The sequence below is a fragment of the Macrotis lagotis genome, chromosome 4, assembly GCF_037893015.1.
Source record: "Macrotis lagotis isolate mMagLag1 chromosome 4, bilby.v1.9.chrom.fasta, whole genome shotgun sequence".
Lineage (NCBI taxonomy): Eukaryota > Metazoa > Chordata > Mammalia > Peramelemorphia > Peramelidae > Macrotis > Macrotis lagotis.
This window is the reverse complement of record NC_133661.1, coordinates 167,308,375-167,315,448: the sequence shown is the minus strand read 5'-3', so window position 1 is coordinate 167,315,448 and position 7,074 is coordinate 167,308,375. Positions and strand designations below refer to the sequence as shown.

Sequence of the window (7,074 nt, the reverse complement as noted above, 5' to 3'; positions counted from 1 at the left end):
TAACACACTGAATTTTGATCAATGTATAACAAGGAAACAATGTAAAGACTATCAGACAGCCTTCTGTGGGGGGTGAAGGGAGGAAAGCGAGATTGGGGTGGGGGGAAATGGTGCAATGCAAAAATAAATAAATTAAAAAGAAAAAAGTTAAAAAATAATTTTATAAATGAAATAAGAGAAAGGAAACAATTAGAAAAGACACTGAGCACAAGAGGTAACAACTGGAAAAGAAATCAAAATGGTAAAGGAAAACTAGAAAAGAAATGGGAGTGTTGAAAGAAAAAATCAAAAGTGATTAACAACTTGGCACAAAAGGTACAAAACTTTATTCAAGCAAAAAGGTATAAAGTATCTAATAGCTAAAACTTTGTGCCCTTAAATCAGACTAATGAGATAAAAATTGAAGAACTGAACTTCTATACTGGAAAGGAAGGAAGGAAAGCACACTGGTAGATATTAGGTTAAGACCAACATCTTACATCGCATTCCATAATAAATTCAAAATGAATACGTAACTTTAATATTAAAGATCATACTACTAAACAATTCTTAGTGAAACATACCATATGCCTCAGGTGATAATAGGAAATTCTTTTTTCTTTGTCTCTCTTAAAAATATTTTTATTATTTATTTTTAGCATTTTTAAACTTTGAGTTCAAAATACTTTCCCTCCTTCCTACCCACAAAGAAGAAAGAAGTGGGGTAGAGCACCAGCCCTGGAATCAGGAAGATCTGAGTTCAAATGGGATCTCGGATCCTTGATATTTACTAGCTGTATGACCTTGGGCAAGTCACTTAACCCCATTGCCCCACCAAAAAAAATCAACTAAACAAAAAAGACAAGCAATAAATCAATTATACATGAGAAATCGTGCAAAATATGTTCATATTAGTTACATTTCCAAAAAAGGCAAGGAAAAATAAAGAATGTGACAAAATTATAACTAAATTTGTAATTGGACATCAATTATTCCTCTGGAAGTAGAAATCATTTTTTTAAAATTATGACTCCATCGGAACTGTCTGGGTTCATTGTGTTGGTCTGAATAGCCAAGAATTTAACACAGCTGATTATCATTACAATATTGCAATTACTATGCACAGTGATCTCCTGGCTCTTCTCACTTCACTTTACATCAATTCATATAGGTCTTGCCATGTTTTTTCTGAAACAGCCCACTAGTCATTTCCCACAGCACAATAGTACTCCATTATAATCATGTGCCTCAACTTGTTCATTCCCCAAATGACATCCAGTAAATTATCACCCCCAAAATATTTTTATACATGTCCTTTTTTTTTGTTTTCTTTGATTTTTTTGACTTACAGACCTACTAAAGGTGCTGCTTAATCAAAGACTTTAAGTACAGTTTTATAGTCCTTTGAGCCTAGTTCCAAATAGTTTTCCAGAAATGGTTAGATCAATTCACTCCTCTATGTCATTAGTGTACCTATTTTTCCTCATCCCTTCCAGTATTTGTCATTCCTGCTAGTGAAACCTCACAACTGTTTTACTTTGCATTTCCCTAATCAATAGTGATTTAGAGAATGTTTTCATATAAGTCTGGATAGCATTGATTTCTTCTTCTGAAAAGTTTATCTACTTTGACCATTTAGGAATTAGGGAATTGTTCTTATTTTTATAAATTTGACTCAATGCTCATTAAGAAATGAGATTTTAAACAGGGAAATGTGCTGCAAATTATTTTTATATTACTTTATTTTCTAAGGTGTTCCTTAGTAAAATATACTTTCCCTATAATTTTTAAATAGGTTTAGTTTTGCCTTTGCTGTGTCTAAGATGACACTTGCTACCCCTGATGTTTTTTAGTTCGAGCAAAGACTATCAAATTCTGCTCTAGTCTTTTATTTTAACCTCTTTCTACTACAAGTGGCTCTCTTATAAACATAGTGTTGAATTCAGAATTCTAAATCATTCTCTGATCTGCTTCCATTTTATGGTATGTTCATCCCATTCTAATTCACAGTACGATTAATATATATTTCCCCCAATCTCATTTTATCCTGTTTCTCCTAGAAAGTCTATGTTCCTTCTAATCTCTGCCTCCTTTAATCTATCCTCCCTTTTCTCCTCTCTACATCCACCCACTCTTTTCCTGCTTCCAATTTCCTTATTGAGTGAGTTATTTCTCTATATACAACTAAGTGTATATAAAGGTCTTCCTGCTTTAAACCAATTCTGATTAGTAAGGCTCAAGCATTGCCCTCTGCCATCACCACCCATTTCCCCCTCTATTTTAAAAGGCCATGCTCGTGCTTGGATCTCAGGGCAATGTTGCTGTATCATTTCTTGAAAAATGAAGTCTAGGCTCTTCTCCTGATTGTGGCTTTCAGATAGCCCAATAATTTTTTAAATTATTTCTTCTGGATCTATTTTTGAGGTCAGTTATTTTCCAATGAGATAGTTCACATTTTCTTCTAATTTTTGACTTTTTTTGCAAGAATTTTATTTCTTCCTGATTTATTGAAAAGTCATCAGCTTCCTTTAGTTCCATTCTGCATTTGAAGGAGTTATTTTCTTCAGAGAGCTTTTTTTATCTCCTTTTCCAGCTGACCAATTCTGCTTTTTAAGACAATCTTCTCCTCACTTGCCTTTTTGTTTTGCTTTTTTTCCATTAGGCCTAAACTGGTTTGTAACATATTATTTTCTTCAGTATTTTTTTGTGTATCTTTCAACAAGCTTTTGATTTGGTTTTCATGATTTTTCCACAGTGCTCACTTCTCCCAATTCTTTCCTCCATCTCCCTTAATTGCTTTTCAAAGTGTTTTTTGAGCTCATCCATAGTCTGAGCCCATTTTCTATTGCTCTTGAAGGTTTTGGATACAGAAGCTTCAATTTTGTCATCATTTGAGTATGTGTTTTGATCTTCCATGAGACTAAAGTAATTCTCCATGGTGAGATTCTTCTTTTTCTGTTGTTTACTAATTTCCTCAGTCCAAGACAGCACTTCCAAGGCTTTGGGGTTTTTTTTTGGGGGGGGGAACACCCCACCAGGACCTTTATTCCTCCAAGGTCTTATGCTCTCTTGCCTGTGCTTTGATATTCAATGGCCCCTGTACTTCCCTCTGCTCTGGGGCTATAAAGAGGGATCCTGCTATCTTTGTATGGAAGCCCAAACTGCAACCTGGAACTGACCCCAGGGAGAGCAGAGAAATCTCTGCAAGCTTCCCTTACCATTTCTGGAGGTACAGGTTTCTTTCTCCAGATTCTTGCTGCAGATTCTGTGGCCGTGCTCCTCACTCCACACTCATTCTGGTGTAGCAGAGTTCTTTCCCTGCCCCTTCAAGCTGTTGCTGGTGATATGCTGTGCTGCCCTGCAGCCACACTTTTTTTCCCAACCCCCAGTCTGGTGAAACACACCTTTCGCTTGGAACTTCTAAGTTATCTTGGACTGGGAAAATGTATTACTTTGTCTTTCTGTGGGTTCTGCCGCCCTAAATTTTTGCTAGAGTCATCATTTGTTTATTTTTTTGGAGTTGGGGGAGGAGTTCCCAGGAAATGCTGCCTTCAGGCCACCATCTTGACTCCGCCCCCCAAAATTTTCTTTTAATGTGAGTAAATTTTCCCCATTATACCTCCCTTTCCCATTCTCCAGTATATCCTTCTTGGCGGGGGCGGGAGAATCATTCCAACAACATCAACTCATGCCCTCCTGTCTACATAAACTCCATTTAACTACCTTGGTAATGGTAAGCTTTTAGAAGTTAAATGTATCACTTTTCCAAATAGGAATGTAAACAGTTAAAACTTTATGGAGTCCCTTTAGAATTACTCTTTTAAAATTCTCTTAAATTTTGTGTTTTTCTATTCACCTCTAGTCTTTTCATCAAAATGCCTCTATTTCATTAAATATCCATTTCTTTCCCTAAAGGAAATTGCTGGGTAGGTTATTCTTGTTGTAATCTCAGGCCTTTTGCCTTCCTGAATATCATATTATATAAGCCTTCTATTCCTCTATCATGGTAACTGCTAAATCTTGCATGATCCTCACTATTACCACAGTACTGTAACAATTTCTTTCTGGCTTTTAGTATTTATCCTTGACATAAGAGCTCTGGAATTTAGCTATAGTATTGCAACGAGTTTTCATTTTGTGAACTCTTTTAGGTCATGATTACTGAATTCTTTAAATTTTTTTTTTTACCCTATGATTCTAAGATATACCAAGGCATATTTCATGAAATATGAAATCTATATTTTTTTGGTAAGCTTTCAGGCAAATTACCTCTCCTTGATCTGTTTTCCAGGTCAGTTATTTTTCCAATGTGATATTTCACATTTTCTTATTTTTTAAAAAATTCTTTTGACTTTTATTATTTCTTGTTATCTCATAGAGTCATTACCTTCCATTTGCCCAATTCAAATTTTTAAGAAATTATTTTCTTCAGTAAGATATTTGTACCTCCTTGGTCATTTAGTCTATTCTGTTTTTATGCGCAGTTTTTTATTTTTTTTATTTTACTTATTTAGTTTTGAATTTTACAATTTTCCCACTAATCTCTTCCGTCCCCCCAACCCCCACATTGTTTCCATGCTATACATTGATCTACATTGAATGTGTTGAGAAAGAAATCATATCCTTAAGGGAAAAAAATAAAATATAAAAGATAGCAAAATTGCATAATAAGATAACGGGTTTTTTTTTTAATTAAAGGTAAGAGTCTTTGGTCTTTGTTCAAACTCCACAGCTCTTTATCTGGATACAGATGGCACTCTCCTTTGTAGACAGCCCAAAACTGTTTCCAATTGTTGCACTGATAGAATGAGCGAGTTCTTCAAGGTTGAACATCACCCCCATGTTGGTGTTAGGGTATACAGTGTTTTTCTGGTTCTGCTCATCTCACTCAGCATCAGCTCATGCAAATCCCTCCAGGCTTCCCTGAAATTCTGTCCCTCCTGGTTTCTAATAGAACAACAGTGTTCCATGACACACACACACACACACACACGCATATAGACAGACAGACAGACAGACAGACAGACAGATAGATAGATAGATAGATAGATATAGATACCACAGTTGTGCCAAGCCATTCCCCAATTGAAGGACATTTTATTTCCAATTCTTTGCCACCACAGACAGAGCTGCTATAAATATTTTTGTACAAGTGATGTTTTTACCCTTTTTCATCATCTCTTCAGGGTATAGACCCAGTAGTGGCATTTCTGGGTCAAAGGGTATGCTCATTTTTCTTGCCCTTTGGGCGTAGTTCCAAATTTCTCTCCAGAAAGGGTGGATGAGTACACCAACAATGTAATAGTGTCCCAGATTTCCCACAACCCTTCCAACAATGATCATTATCCTTTCTGGTCATATTGGCCACTCTGAGAGGTGTAAGGTGGTACTTCAGAGAAGCTTTAATTTTCATTTCTCTAATGAGTATTAATTTAGGGCAATTTTTCATGTGACTATGGATTACTTTGATCTCCTCATCTGTAAATTGCCTTTGACCATTTGTCAATTGGGGAATGGCTTTTTTGTTTTAAAAATGACTCAGTTCTCTGTGTATTTTAGAAATGAGTCCTTTGTCAGAATCATTAGCTGTAAAGATTGTTTCGCAATTTACTACATTTCTTTTGATCTTGGTTACAGTGGTTTTTATCTGTGCAAAAGCTTTTTAATTTAATGCAATCAAAATGATCTAGTTGGTTTTTGGTGATGTTCTCCAACTCTTCCTTAGTCATAAACTGCTTCCCTTTCCATAGACCTTCTAATTTACTTATAGTACTGTTTTTTATGTCTAAATCCTGTAACCATTTGGATTTTAATTTGGTAAAGGGTGTTAGGCATTGGTCTAATCTAAGTTTTTTTTCCATACTAACTTCCCATTTTCCCAGCAGTTTTTATCAAAGAGAGAGTTTTTTAATCCCAAAAGCTGGACTCTTTGGGTTTATCAAACAGCAGGTAACTATAATTGTCTCCTGCTTTTCCACCCTAGTCTATTCCACTGGTCCACCACTCTATTTCTTAGCCAATACCAAACAGTTTTGATGACTGATGCTTTATAATATAATTTTAGATCAGGTAGGGCTAAGCCCCCTTCTTTTGAACTTTTTTTCATTAAGTTCCAGGAAATTCTTGACTTTTTATTTCTCCATATGAATTTATTTACACTTTTTTCTAATTCATTAAAGTAATTTTTTGGAATTTTGATTGGTAGGGCACTAAACAGGTAGTTTAGTTTTGGTAGAATTGTCATTTTTAGCTTCCGCCTTGGCCCGCTCCGAAGCCTGCACATTCGGTAGCTGTCGGTGCCGCCGATATGACCAAAGTTAAAAGGGAAGTGGAGGATTCGGAAGCGGCACCTGAGAGTTCTGGGGCTCCCCAGCGCACGTACGAAGAGATGTTGTCGAACCTGAACCCCATCACACAGCCTCTGGCCTCCCGCTGCCTGACTAGAAGCTGTACAAGTGCATCAAGAAAGCCGTGAAGCAGAAGCAGATCCAGCGAGGCATGAAGGAAGTTCAGAAATTCCTCAACAAAGGAGAAAAGGGTATTATGGTTTTGGCTGGAGACATACTACCCATTGGGGTATACTGCCATCTCCCTATTATGTGTGAAGATCTGAATATGCCTTATGCCTACGTTCCCTCAAAAACGGATCTGGGAGCAGCTACTGGCTCTAAGCGACTAACTTGTGTGATCATGATTAAGCCACACGAGGACTACCAAGCAACATATGATGACTGCCTAGTGTAAGTAGAGTCTCTTCCGGTCCCCTTGTAAAGAAAAGTGGTGTGATATTCATGATTATTTAGGAGACCCTTCTTCAACTGCAAAAAAGACAGTAGTATAAGCAAACTGCTTCATTGTGCCTCCAAGAGACAGGTGGCCCTCCATGATCTTCCCCACAGCATTCCTAGAGTTGTTTGTTTTTTCTTAACTCAAACAGTAATTTCCTAAAACTTTGGCCAGTAATATCATGGTTTTCAAGGCTAGTACGCTACTAAGCAGTAAAATAAAGCTTTGTTAAATAAAAAAAAAAGAATTGTCATTTTTATTATATTAGCTCTACCTATCCATGAGCAGTTGGTATTTGCCCAGTTATTT

The 7,074-nt window shown here is 36.4% G+C and overlaps 1 pseudogene; it reads left to right on the top strand.

Moving 5' to 3' along the window:
• The first annotated feature begins 6,251 nt into the window (after positions 1-6,251).
• On the top strand, positions 6,252-6,750 carry LOC141521744 (H/ACA ribonucleoprotein complex subunit 2 pseudogene; annotated as a pseudogene).
• Positions 6,751-7,074: the final 324 nt, after the last annotated feature.